The 15192-nt window shown below is 44.5% G+C and overlaps 1 protein-coding gene across 2 annotated transcripts in view; it reads left to right on the top strand.

The window, feature by feature from the left end:
• LOC110490286 (phosphodiesterase 3A, cGMP-inhibited) overlaps window positions 1-15192 on the top strand; it is an 84619-nt gene that overhangs the window by 1971 nt on the left and 67456 nt on the right. The gene's annotated exons all lie outside the window — the stretch shown is intronic.

The following is a 15192-nucleotide window of genomic DNA, read 5'->3' as shown; positions in this document are numbered from 1 at the left end:
TCTGAATATCGAACACATGTGTTAACTTGTGCTGATTCTATCATGAGCACTTTATCTAAGCTATTAAAGGGAAATACTCTCAGCATGCACGTTCCCAACCCCTTTTCCCTTTCCCGTTCTATTTTAAAGTTGGCCACTGTTCAAATGGCAAGTATGTGTTTGTGCTTTTGATAAACAACTGTATGCTACTGCCCATTGGTCAGTATAATGTATATACTGTCCTACCAGGGTGGGGAACCCGAGACAGAGTCAGGGCTGATAACCAGCCCTCAACCAGATAACCAGCCCTCAAACCCAGCCTTTTGTTTGACCTGGCTAGGTGGCTGTGGGTCGGAGGAAAGGCTTTTCACGTGAGCTCACACCAATTCTAGAAGGTTATCAGTAGTTAGAGACTGATATCAAACACATTTCCGCATGGTTTACTGTAATTGGTGTGCTTTTATACAGTAGTTACCGGGATTTGCATTCTCCAGACCGGCTTAAGTGGATAAGGAATGAATCTTAAATGTGAAGGTACACATTCTAGAGTAGCTTTTTATTGTATTCAAGTGCATTTACTGACCTCGCCTATTGTTTTATTCAGCCTCGTGCTTTGTTTATTTTATGTCTAAGGACACTGTGTATCCTGAGAAGGGTTTCCTGTCTTTCAGGACAGATTTTCTTGGACTTTTAAAAATATCTCCCGATGTCTTTTCTCATCATTGAATTGCAATCCAAAGTTAGTACAGCTGCTACGTTTTAAATGCAGATGTACAAGTTGTGTATCCTCCTCAGCGTGAAGGATGTGAATGAACACATCCATATGAAGCTGAGGTACTCTAGTATGTCAACCAGACCTGTGGGTAGTGTTCATTAATGCATCATCTCCACTGTGATTTCTTCAACAAAGTGAATCAACAACGACTGATCTCTGTCATACAACAAACACCCTTCGCTCATAAATGTTGGATTTGTTGTCCCTGATCTTCAAGGGTAAACAACAGCTCTACCTCCTCCATAGCCTTCTCAGCAGTCACTACTGTGTTGCCTCCCAGGGAAGTTACGCCCTCTAGTGATAGATTAGAATAAAACAAAAAATAAAAAGGTGTCCAAGTTGAGATAATATCCAAGCAGACGTTTTTGTGTTGGCAGAAGGCACGTCACGCTATTAAAGATGGGATACGGGCCACTCCAAAGGGTTCCAACTTTATTTGTCCCAGAGGGCAATTGGTTTGGCAGCAAATGAGCATAAAAAAACAACATTGAACTTATAAAATCCTCATGGATATCCACCAGGATTGTACTCTGGACTAGCACACTGTCTAAAGTCTCGACTATAATGACTTATTTTTAAGTAAGAGGCCCCAGCTGGCCCATAGCTTCATATGGGTGTTTATTACAACATGTTTAGGCCATGTGTTTTAGTGTTGACTGTTGAGTGACTTTGGGCACATCCCTTTTGAACTGTACATGGTGTTAGTGATGGGGTCATCTGATCAAATCGTGTTCAAAGATGCTGACCAACCTCACTATCAACACACGACGACACGAGGTCTGACAAATTGTCCCCCTTCTCTCAGAGCACTTGGTTACGGGGGCTTTGATTCTCAAGAGGCCTTGCGATTGGTCAGGGTGAGTGCTGTGCGGAGCGACAGGCCAGGCAACATGTCCCGTCCTCCACAGGCGTTTCCTTGACGTGAGTTGCGTGAGCCTCTTGAGAGAGAAGGCTAGCTACACCAGGAGAGGCTCGCTGGCTGGATCAGAACAGGTCTGTCTGTTAAACAAGGCCTGGTCGCCGGTCAGCAGAGTATGTGCTGTACAGTATGGGAAATGATCAAATGTCACCTATGATGGTAGGACATTATTCTGTATTCTCCATAGTGAACGGCTTTTTAGTGCAATACAAATGGAAGAGGGTATCATTTTTGAAGCAGCCTTTCGTTTTTCCTAAGGATTAAAAAAGAAAAAAAATGTTGTTTTGTGTGTGCGTGCGTGCTTGTGTGTGTGTGTGTGTGCGTGTGTGCTTGCGTGTGTGTGTGTGTGTGTTTGTGTCTAGCTCTCCTCTGGGTGCAGGTCTCGCCCAACTCAGAGAAGCATAGATTTTCATAAACCTGCCCTCCTGCAGTATTTATGAGCCAGCCTCTGCTGACTGCCTGCCAGAATGTGTTCTTGCTTTACATTGCAGCATCCAGCAGCCCCAAGAATTCCTCCACTGCTACTTCAAACTTTCCTGTCACCATTGTTTTGCTCTCTGTAGCATAATGTCAAGTTTACAATGCGTTTATAGATGTGTAAGATAGGCTTTATGAACATTCAGTTCTTAGTAAATCATTACCATCTGTATAATATAGCATGTATAGTTTGAGGAAAACACTGTAATGTCAGATGAAACCGTTTCAGATAGATTACCGCTTCATAAATAGCTTTTTAATGAATTTCTGGGGGGGTTTAATGATTTCTTAGAACGTTAGAGCACTTCTAACAACATATCATGATATAAATCTCTTTTTAGACAGTGTGAGTAGCTCTGCGGTAGCGCTGCAGTGGACTAGCAAGCTGCAAAAATGGTTTGTATTTCAGCAGAGGCTTCTAGAGGGATATGATTTGAGGAAATAGCCTTTTCTAGTGAGTTTGGGGCTGATTCAATCCAAACTTTGGCTCAGTAATAGAGAAGTTGTAAATTGGACATTTAAAAAAGGCATTTTATATGAGATTAGTTTATGCCTTGGTTCTCCTTCTCATTTTCCCTATCCACACACATATTCTACAATGCCATACATTATAACAATGCTTCTGCTAAAATAGTTGAATGCTTGAAAAAGAGTTGGGGATCCAACAGTCCAAACAGTTCTGGATTTTGTTCAATTTTCAAACTGTATATTACCTAATTATCAAACGTCTAAATATTTCTATGCCACAGCGAGAGAGAGAGGGAATGACAGAGAGAGGGAGAGAAAGAGAGAGAAGGAGGGTGTGATTCAGTTAAATTTGAAGGAGAAAAGGGTGCAGCAAGAATCTATTTGAGGGAAACCCTATTCTCTCAATGACGCACATTCATTCCCACAGAGACCTGCCACATTACGCTCTGTGCCATAGATTCCTGAATTTCTGTGCCACTGATACAAGGTTAGTAGGCTGAACTATTCTATCTGCCCTCATAGGTTTAGACTATAGTCCCCAAAAGAGCCTAGATCATGTACAGATGTAGGATCTTAATTTGATCACCCTGTTGCAGGAGAACTGCAATGTAAAGCTTATAGTGTATTTGAGGTTTAAAAAGGCTTCTGAAGTTTGTAATTCCCACTTTGAAATTTCAGACTTGATTTTCCCTTAAGAAAAATGTATCAACCCCTACAAAAATGTAGATGAATTATAATCCACATAATAATTCACATTTCCTGCTGCTGCAGGATTATTTTCATGCTGTAGCAAGATGGGTCAAATTAAGATCTTACATCTATACATAAAACAGATTAACTTGGAACCGGTTTGTACTTAACATGGTGGCTTGTTGTGTGTGTGTTGCAGCTAGGCCCCTAAACTCACAACAAAATGAGGTTGGCCGAGCTTCTGTGTGTGCTTGTGTGTGTGTTGAGCATATTCCTCTACATGTTGTCATAGTGTACATTCACCTGTTTTCATCTTGTCGGAAGCAGAGAGGGTGTCATTTCCACCTGACGACGAGACATGCGGCATGTTGACTTTATTAGTCTGCCTAGCCCTCTCTGTTCAATTGAGCTTGTCTGTGTGTGAATGGACAGAGGGATCTTTTACGCACACTCACTCACACACACACACACACACACACACACACACACACACACACACACACACACACACACACACACACACACACACACACACACACACACACACACACACACACACACAAACGCGCGCGCGCGCACACACAAGCTCAGCACGGCCAACCTTGTTTTGGTTGTGAGTGAGAGGGGCCTAGCTGCGACTGTGAGAGGGCGTCCGAGGAATGTGTAGCTTCAGCTGGATGATGAGGGTCCGCCGGCTGCCAAACCTCATTCATTTAATAAACCCAGCGCTGCACAGCAACCCGAGTCTCAGAGAACAGCACCACTAGAACACGGTCCTGAAGAAGAAGAGAGACAGAGAGGTTGAGGTAGGGAGGTACAGAGAGATGCAGGGGAAGAAGATAGTGGGAGGGAGAAGCAACGAGAGAGAGGGGGAGATGCAGAGACAGAAGAGAGGGAGCGACAAAGGAAGATGTAGATTGATAGACAGAGGCAGGGGTAAAGGGTAGAGGAGGTAGATAGAGAAAGAAAGACGGAGAGCAAGCGAAGAGAGCCGTGCCCTCATGTCACCAGGTGTGCAGCACTTATGAAGAGAAAAAAAAAATGAATGGACTGCCTCATTCAGACCAGAGGTAGGTGGAGAAGGAGGGAGGGAGGAATGGAGGGCAGAGAGCAAGTGAGGAAGAGAAGGATGGGGATGGAGAGTGTTGAAAGACGTAAGAGAGATGGAGAGAAATGAAGGAGGGAGAACAGTTTCCTGCCAAGTCTACCAAATATGTCAGTCGGAACAGGACAACAGCCTAGCTGGCCTGTGAAACCTCACCACTGTTATTATAAACACACCACAGCACCGCTCTGCTCACTAAAACACTAACAGACACCACGTTCAAATACTAACACACACTCAACTCCAAACACTAAAACATTTCTACAGTTTCTGCCGCGGCTGCCAAGACAGTGTCTCCTATATAGACAATGGTTCTTTTCCATGTACTTGTTTTTTTCTATCCAGTACCTGAAGGTACATTAGGATTTGAGTTGCTTTCTCTTTCCATTCACTAGTGAAACATAGCAGATGCCTGTATAGTCTCACAGTAGCCTATGAAAAGCCAGTTTTGTGTCTGGAGTTAGAGACCAGAGTAATCCCAAAGAGAAATTCTGCCTCCGGTTGTCACCGTCTGACTTATCCTCCTCATTAGGAGTTCATTATCAGCCTCACGTCAACATCACTCACATGTGAAACAGGAGAGATGGGATGTGTCTGTATGCTTGCCTGGGCAGCCAAGCATATGCTCTATGTATGTTTTCATGCATGATTGTGAAGGCACGTTTATGTGTGTGTCCACTGGTTTGTCCACATACCGGTATGTGTGTGCCTATGCAAGGTGTGCCCGCATGTGGATGTGTTTGTGTGTGTGTTTGTGCATCTGTGTGCGTTTCTGAGAATTTGCGTATGTACGTGTGTACCAGTGAGAGAGAGAGAGAGAGAAAGCTTGAGCCCCAACTCTAGCTGACTAGCTGTAGCTGTAGGGCTGCTAAGCCCACTGCTGAGAGGCAGCTTGTTATTTAAACCTGGACTGGCCCCTGCCCAGCTCCCTTCTCCCCCGCTCCCTGCTCCCTGCCCTCCCCCTCTCTCCCCTGCAACTCACTCCCTGCTCCCAACTTCCTACTCCCCTGACCCTGCTCCCGGCTAGCCTCTCCTCTCTCCCCTCAACGCGCTCTCCTCTCCCCTCTCCCCATATACAGAGTGGCTACCCTGCTGGCCAGCCATGTGAGCCCCTGGCCCCAGACAAGGAGCGTACTGTTACCCACTCAATGGTGTGTTTTAGTTTGAAAATATGCCCAGGCAGATGGGGAGGGGGGGGGGGGGGGGGGGGGGGAAGAAAGCCAGCCTTTAACAGAAACCAGGTCTGTACATCTGTCTGTTTGTCCGTCTGAAAACGAGTGAGAGCCAGGGGGAGCGAGGGAGAGGCTAGAGAAAAAAAGGTTGAAGGATTTTGGTGCAGGGTTTGTTTTCTCTGAGTCTATTTTAATTAGAGAGAGAAGTGGGCTAAATGCTGCCGTGCTACACAGCACAGTACAATGCCATGTTCAGGAGGAGAGGCGTGGAGGAGTCTCAGTCAGCATACGAGGAGGTGTACTGCTGCGTGGTCAGATATTTTTGTTGAAAGAAGAGAAGTTTATTAAAATAATTATGTAAAGGGAATTTCTATCAGTTCATTGGAGAGAACAGACAGCCAATGTGATCAATTGTGTGAATTCGATTAATCAAGTGTAATGAGAAAATATGCTACATTTCTCGAAATGTCTACAATAGCGTCCTGTTGTAAGAAATGGATGGCTCAAGCCCCTGTAGCAGCAGCATCGGAGAACTGTCCTTGAGGAGCCTCCCAGATGACCACAGTCCTCATAAACCATGGAGGAGTCCTCATAAACCATAGCTCCTGTCCACAGGTCATGTCACTGTGGTTGATTACCATGGCCTAGTTGAGCATGCAGCGTTACTGTGTTCGGTGTGTGTGTGTGTGTGTGTGGGTGTGTTTGAGAGATGAGTGTTTATAAATGTTCATACTGTTTAACCAGGTCCTTGTTGTAAAATATAATTATTTCTCATTATTTCGCAATGGCTTACCTGTCCATATAAAGGTTTGAAAAATGAACATTACAGATTGTTGTTGCACCAAGAGGGTTCCAGGCTAGCCCAATGCTTCTGCGCTGTCATCAGTCTGCTGGGCTGCAGTGATTGCCCTCCCTGCCCCCTGCCTCCCTCCCTGCCTCCTCCAAGGCTCCACAGTGCCTGGTGCTGTGGTTGTCTATCAGATAATTGCCAGCATAATTGCATCACATGCAGCTGGTAGTGTTTTTCACTTCTATTACTCTCCTTGCTTGTGTAATGCTGCTTTTACGCACAGCACAATGGAGACGTGCGCAATGCAGTGAATTGCACAAAGCCGTCTGTTCCTGGAGCCAAAGAGAGCCTGCTTCTGGGTTACACTAGGTAGGACCAGATCTTTATCCTGAGAAATGGGTCTGGGATTAGATAGGGACAGTAGGCTACTTGCCTGTTTCTGCTTTAGCCAAGAAGTTGTTGTCTTGTTTTGGCAAGGCAACAATGTACTAGTGTTGGATGCAGATGTCTTGGAACTATTAATGAGTCATAAGTTAGCTCAGCTTAGTATATGGATGAAGGGATATTGCACAGATGCATCATGTTAAAAACATTGAATAGTATATAGGTCAACTTTGTGATGGAACGGAAGCTGTTTTGGACCTGGATATCTTTAAGGTCATGGGTTCTAACTATTTATGTAGAAGCAAAAGGGTATACAGTGCATTCAAAAAATATTCAGATCCCCTTGACTTTTTTTTCCGCATTTTGCTACATTACAGCCTTATTCTAAAATGGATTAGTTCCTTTCCCCTATCAGTCTATACACAATACCCCATAATGACAAAGCAAAAACAGGTTTGAAGAAATTGCTGCTAATACAGTATATAAAAAAAACAAGAAGCTGAAATATCACATTTACGTTCATGTGCGTTCAGACCCTTTACTCAGTACTTTGTTGAAGCACCGTTGGCAGCGATTACAGCCTTGAGTCTTCTTGGGTATGACACTACAAGCTTGATACACCTTTTTGGGGGGGAGTTTGTCCCATTCTTCTATGCAGATCCTCTCAAGCTTTATAAGGTGGGATGGGGAGTGTCAAAAGTATATGAAATACAAATGGTGTAGAGAGAAATAGTCCTATAATAACTACAACCTAAAACTTCTTATCTGGGAATATTGAAGACTCATGTTAAAAGGAACCACCAGCTTTCATATGTTCTCATCTCTGAGCAAGGAACTGAAACGTTAGCTTTTTTACATGGCACATATTGCACTTTTAATTTCTTCTCCAACACTTTGTTTCTGCATTATTTAAACCAAATTGAACATGTTTCATGATTTATTTGAGACTAAATTGATTCAGTATTGTTGTAATTGTCATTATTACAAATATATGAATACAAATCGGACGATTAATTGGTATCAGCTTTTGTTGGTCCTCCAATAATCGGTATCTGGATCGGCGTTGAAAAATCACAAGAGGTCGACCCCTACTTCAGAAAATATTCATACCCCTTGACTTATTCTTGTATTGAAATATTTAATTTGATCACTTTTGGCAGTGATTACTGCTGTGAGTCTTTCTGGGTAAGTCTCTAAGAGCTTTGCACACCTGGATTGTACAATATTTGCACATTATTCTATTAAAAGCTCTGTCAAGTTGGTTATTGATCATTGCTAGACAGCCATTTTCAAGTCTTGCCATATATTTACAAGCCAATTTAAGTCAAAACTGTAACTAGGCCACTCAGGAACATTCAGTGTCATCTTGGTAAGCGACTCCAGTTTAGATTTAGCCTTGTGTTTTAGGTTATTGTCCTGCTGAAAGGGGAATTCATCTCCCAGTGTCTGGTGGAAAGCAGACTGAACCAGGTTTTCCTCTAGGATTTTGCTTCTGCTTAGCTCTATTCTGTTTCTTTTTACCCAAAAAACTCCCTAGTCCTTGCCGATGACAAGCATACCCATAACAAGATGCAGCCACCACCATGCTTTGGATTCAGGACATAAAGTTAATTTCTTTGCCACATTCTTTGCAGTTTTACTTTAGTGCCTTATTCCAAACAGGATGCATGTTTTGGAATATTCTGTACAGGCTTCCTTCATTTCAGTCTGTCAATTAGGTTAGTATTGTGGAGTAACTACAATGTTGTTGACCCATTCTCCTATCACAGCCATTCAATTCTGTAACTGTTTTAATGTCACCATTGGCCCCATGGTGAAATCACTGAGCGGATTCTTTCCTCTCCGGCAACTGAGTTAGGAAGGATGCCTGTATTCCTGTAGTGACTGGGTGTATTGATACACCATCCAAAGTGTAATTAATAACTTCACCATGCTCAAAGGGATATTCAATGTCTGCTTTTATTATTTTTTACCCATCGACCAATAGGAGGCCTTCTTTGTGAGGCATTGGAAACCCTCCCTGGTCTTTGTGGTTGAATCTGTGTTTTAAATTCACTGCTCGACTGAGGGACCTTACAGATAATTGTATGTGTGTGGTACTGTGTGGGGAGATGAGGTAGTCATTGTCATATTATTGCACACAGAGTGAGTCCTTGCGTCTTATTATGTGACTTATGAAGCAGATGTTTACTCCTGAACTCATTTCAGCTTTATATTTTTTTATTCATTCATGAAAATGTCTAAAAGCATACTGTAATTCCATTTTGACATTTTGGGGTATGCCAGTGACACAAAATCTCAATTTAATGACATTTTAAATGCAGGCTTTTCCACAACAAAATTTGGAAAAAGTTAAGGGAATACTTTCTGAGGGCACTATATGTTTTGTCTGCAAGTCCTGAAATGCACAGAGTGAAGTAGAGAAAGCACTAAGACAGTGGGTGTTCTCTCTGCCCTATCCCTCAGCCAGCCTGCCAAGCCTGCTCTGTTCTATGTGTTGTTGGAGAAGTAGTTATTCCCTTGTATTTGAGTGGTAATTTTGTGTACACAAGGCAAGGCATTCTGAGCACAGACGTATGCAGGGACTGAATATAGTGACTGAAGGCGCTTGAAGATGACATCATTAGGCCTTTTTTATTTGTTTGCTTTTCTTTGCCGACACACTGCATTTTCTCCGATTTTTCATGTGCTGGATACGTTTTATGAGGCCATAGGGATAAACAGGATTTTTTTTTTTTAAACAAAAAAACATTTCAGGTTCACAACCAGAGTAGTTTTCTTGACGGTTGTTTTGTGGTGGAGGACGGAGGGTGCGTTGTATCCTCAGGTGTGTCCCAGCTGCCACACACACACACACACACACACACACACACACACACACACACACACACACACACACACACACACACACACACACACACACACACACACACACACACACACACACACACACACACACACACACACACACACACACCTCCACCCCCCTTGAATTACTTCCAGAAGTCCTAATGGGTTCCAGAGCAGGGAGAGTCGCCAGGCCAGATGAATGCTCTGTAATAACAATTGTGTGTGTGTGTGTGAGAGAGATGGTTGACTGGTGGCTCGTTACCTCACAGCTGCTTGGCTGATGACGCTGTGCAGAATTTGCTTATAAATGCAAAATAACACAAACTTGGAACAACACAGCATGTGTATTTGTGTTTATCACAGAAAGCGTGTGTGTGTGTGTAGTTGAACAGTAAACACTTTACAAGTGTGTTACGTGTGACAGAGGGAGCTTGCGAGTACGGCTAGGCGTGTGAAAAGGGAAGTGGGAATGTGACATTTTGTGAAGGGAGGTGTCGCTGTTCCAAGTCCCTGAGCTGGAGAGATCCACAGAACCCCATCCAACTCCTCTTTCTCCTCCTCCTTTCTCTAATGTGCCGATGACACTTCCATGACCCTAAGGTACAGTTCCTGTTGTCTGAGCAGCAAGAGGTCTCTGAAAGTGACGCATTATGACATAGGGTAACGTGTTAACTGTAGAGGCACAGGGAGATGGGGACTGATATGAAATGAAGTGCAAACATCTCTCCCCCTTGCCTTCAACCAGAGTAGGAAAGGCCCTGTACCAACCCACACAAACTGTACTGGTCATTACATAAGACCCAATGTCCACTGTCCTGTCCCTCTTCATCTCACTCTGCATGCTTAGATGTAAATGTGTGTGTCTCTCTCTCTCTCTCTCTCTCTCTCTCTCTCTCTCTCTCTCTCTCTCTCTCAATTCAAAGGGTTGTTGAGGAAGTAGTTATTCCCTGGTATTTGGGTGGTAATCTCTCTCTCTCTAACTCATTCCATCTTAGTCTCCCTCGCCCTCCAGTCTCTTTCCTCTTCTCCCTCTTTCTCTGTCCTTTATCTCTCTCTCGGTCCATCTTTCAGAGGACAGATGCCAGCGGCGGCATGGCGTCCTCAGCTGCCATCACACACTGTTATGTAAGGCAGATCTCTCTGTGTGTGTGTGTGTGTGTGTGTGTGTGTGTGTGTGTGTGTGTGTGTGTGTGTGCGTGTGCGTGCGTGCGTGTGCCCAATGTGTCTGTGATGGAACGGGCCATCATGTGGGGCTGTTTTGGAGGATGGTAACTGAAGGATGGTTGGTTGTGATTACATACACACTATTTATACTCATGCTTCTCCAAGTGCTGAAAGCCCTTGTCCTAGGCCCGTAACTTTGTTCACGGTCCCTTCCTGCCACCCCCACAGGAGACCCACAAAGTCGGCAGTTCCATCCGCCTGACGTGCTTTAGCTACCTTCTTCATCTGTGTTTTAGCATTTATCCATGCTTTATCCATAAATCCTATCTACAAGGTTTATCCTGTAGTCTATTTATTTACCATTACTGCTCTGATCTTATCAGAAAGGATGATCTGATGATGCAAATATATACTGTCAATAAATCTAGTTAGTCAGAACATTGGGCTAATCCAATCAGTCAGTAGGTCCCCGGGCCTGGGAGGGCTCATCGTAGGGCATGTACTGGAGAGTTGGCTTTGATCCCATTGTCCCATCTGCAGGGAGGATGTTCAGTCACAACATTCAATGCCTCTCGAATTGGTTTGGATAAAATAATTTTCTAAAACTTATTGTGTCTGTTTGATGTAAGCTTTGTCCGTTAGATGAGGAAGTTCACTGGTCTGGTGTGCTGTTAGACCCCATTGCCCAGTAAAAACTGTGTCACCAAACTCTCTAAATAATGAAGGGGCCATAAAGAGCATCGTTCTCTGGAAAACAAAGAGAAAGCTCTTTTCATCCTTTGAACATTTGTGACAAGTAAAAGGGGTGACATTTGCTCTTTGCAGCTGTTGGTTTATGTTTCATGTCCAGCTCCGAGGCAGAACACACACACACACACACACACACACACACACACACACACACACACACACACACACACACACACACACACACACACACACACACACACACACACACACCCCTCTCGTCCCTCCCTCGTTTTCTGCCCATCTGACATTTCAAACAGACGTGCAGAAGAGCGTACAAGGCAACGGGGGGCGGGGCAACGGGAGGGCTGGCCTGGTCAAATAAACACAGGAGCAGTGACGCTTGTAATCCCTACCAGACCTGCAAAACACACCCTGTGTGTGTGTGTGTGTGTGTTCTCGTGGCTTAAGTCATGATCGACATGTGCACCCAGGAGCTGTGTCCTGCCTCCATGGGTTGAACAGTGGTCACAGAGGTTGTGACAGGTTGGATAACCAGCTATAGTTAGCCATGACCTTTAACCCTGTATGTCAAGCATAGTGTGTGCATCACTAAGGGAAGCAAAACAAGGTGGTTCAAAACACAGCTCTCTGTGGTGGGCTTTCATACTGGAGCAAATCCTAGCTTGACGTGTGCACAGATGTTTGAGAATATTTAGGTGATCACTTGGGCCCACCGGGTTGGCATTCCACTGTGGTTGACTCGTGGTTGTTATGGTTGTCTGTGTGGTTGGAGTTTACGTTCTGCTCATGTTGAACACTGAACACTGACAAGCGTCAAACCATCACCCAATCCAACAAGCAACACACGTTGCACTTTCACACCCTTAAAAGGAGACATCCTCTTACACGTTCTATGTCCTTAGTTACCTCTCTCTGAACTCCTCTCTCTTCTCTCCATCTCACCATCTCTCCGTCTCTCTCTCCGTCTTTGTCTTCTCGTTTGTCTCTCCATCTCCTCTTCTCTTTTTTTGCGCTGCTGTTTTTTTTTGTGGCTGTGGGAAGACATTGTGAGAGGCAAGGAGCGTCATCGTTAATGCTCATCTGTGGAACAGACCAGGGGACAGACTACGGCTCTGACGTCTGTACGGGCCATTAGGAGGGGAACGCACACAGAACACACACACCATGCGCTTCCTCTCTCTCTCACACACACACACACACACACACACACACGCACACACACACACACACACACACGCACACACACACACACACGCACACACGCACACACACACACACACACACACACACACACACACACACACACACACACACACACACACACTCGTCAGGATCATGTGGTTAGCTGTGCTGTTTGGCACCGTGGGGCCTGTTACTGTCTGTGTTTATGTCAGTGTGGTCCTCCAGGCATGATGTTTCTCCCGTCCATTCACCGTCCATTCACTCTTCCCTGCAGCCATCCATTCCCTCCCAATTCCTCTCTTTCGCTTCCTCTCCATTTCTCCCTTCTCTCTCATTCTCTCTCCCTCGATCCCACTCTCTTTCTCTATCTACCCCTCTCTCTGTCCCCCCCCCTCCCTTTCTCCAGTCTCATTCAGGGCAGAAGCCCTTCTTATATTGGATTATGTTGTTGTGGTGTGATGGGTGTTGGGGCGTCTGGTGGTGGTATTACTCGGAAGCAAAGGATTAAGGGAGTTCAGTTTTCTTAGAAAAGCTGTTTTTATCAGGGTTTGGAACCGGTTCAGGGGACAGAACTTAAAACCTGAAAAGAAGGTTGTTTTTCAAGGAACAGAATCAGAGCCAGAAAAGTGATCTACAGTACATTCGGAAAGACCACTTGACCTTTTCCACATTTTGTTGCGTTACAGCCTTATTCTAAAATGTATGAAATTGTTTTTTCCCCTCATCAATTGACACATAATACCCCACAATGACAAAGTGAAAACAGGATTTTTTAGGATTTTTCTAAGTTATTAAACAGAAATAACTTCTTTACATAAATATTCAGACCCTTTGCTATGAGACTCGAAATTGAGCTCAGGTGCATCCTGTTTCCATTGATCATCCTTGAGATGTTTCTACAACTTGATTGGAGTCCACCTGTGGTGAATTCAATTGATTGGACATGCTTTGGAAAGGTACACACCTGTCTATATGAGGTCCCACAGTTGACAGTGCATGTCAGAGCAAAAACCAAGCCATGAGGTCGAAGGAAAAGGCACATGACAGACCGCTTGGAGTTTGCCAAAAGGCACCTAAAGACTCTCAGACCACGAGAAAACAAGATACTCTGGTCTGATGAAACCAAGATTAAACTCTTTGGCCTGAATGCCAAGCGTCACACCTGGAGGAAACCTGGCACCGTCCCTACAGTGAAGCATGGTGGTGGCAGCGTCATGTATTTGGGGATGTTTTTCAGCTGCAGGGACATGGAGACGACTCAAATCAAAATAACATTTTATTTGTCACATGCGCCGAATACAACAGGTGAAATGCTTACTTACAAGCCCTTAACCAACAATGCAGTTTTAAGAAAAAACAAGTGTTGAATAAATTTAATTTAAAAAATAATAATAATTAAAGAGCAGCAGTAAAATAACAGTAGCGAGGCTATATACAGGGGGTACCGGTACAGAGTCAATGTGCGGGGGCATAGCTTAGTCAAGGTAATTGAGTAGCAGCAGTGTAAAAGAGGGGGAGGACAATGCAAATAGTTTGGGTAGCCATTTGATTAGCTGTTCAGGAGTCTTATGGCTTGGGGTTAGAAGCTGTTCAGAAGCCTCTTGGACCTAGACTTGGCGCTCCGGTACCACTTGCTGTGCGGTAGCAGAGAGAACAGTCTATGACTAGGGTGGCTGGAGTCTTAGACAATGTTTAGGGCCTTCCTCTGACACCGCCTGGGATAGAGGTCCTGGATGGCAGGAACCTTGGCCCCAGTGATGTACTGGGCCGTACGCACTACCCTCTGTAGTGCCTTGCGGTCGGAGGCTGAGCAGTTGCCATACCAGGCAGTGATCTAGTTTACTAGATATTACTTGTCTTTTTGTGAACCATCATTTGAATGAAAACAATAGACAACTGGATGTTCATTCATTAATATACTGTATGTAAAATATACAGGAGAAATAATCTTCTTCCCCACTTGAGCTCATGATGTGAATTACACTTTTACCCAGTTTTATGTGTACTCTATATACAGGTCTGATAAAATCTTTTCACCAACATGTCTCTTGTGGTTGTGCTGTTCTTGTGCCCCCTGAGGACAACACTCTGACTCTGAAGTCTAAGCTCTGAGATGTAACACTCAACAAACAGGCCCCTGGGGGGGGGGGGGGGGGGGGGAGACAGGCTGCGTCTATGGTCTAAGCACCACAACACAGAACCTCCATTAGTGCCATTAGAGCCAATCCTGCAGGGGTCACACACACACACACACACACACACACACACACTCACACACACACACACACACACACACACACACACACACACACACACACACACACACACACACACACACACACACACACACATGATGGAGTTTCCTGCTGTGTTGACATGTGGAGAAAGCCTCCTTGGGTTGGCTGAGCACTGGTTGATCCATGGTCACAGCAGGTAGAGAGAGCAGGGGTAGACCCGTTATGGCATCTAGAGAGAGAGAAAGTACTATTACATGGAGAGGTCCAGGAGAGCCGGAATGGTGGTCAG

The sequence above is a fragment of the Oncorhynchus mykiss genome, chromosome 15 (assembly GCF_013265735.2).
Source record: "Oncorhynchus mykiss isolate Arlee chromosome 15, USDA_OmykA_1.1, whole genome shotgun sequence".
In the NCBI taxonomy this organism is placed as follows: domain Eukaryota; kingdom Metazoa; phylum Chordata; class Actinopteri; order Salmoniformes; family Salmonidae; genus Oncorhynchus; species Oncorhynchus mykiss.
Note: the sequence above shows the minus strand (reverse complement) of the source record. Positions and strands in the feature narration are given on the sequence as shown.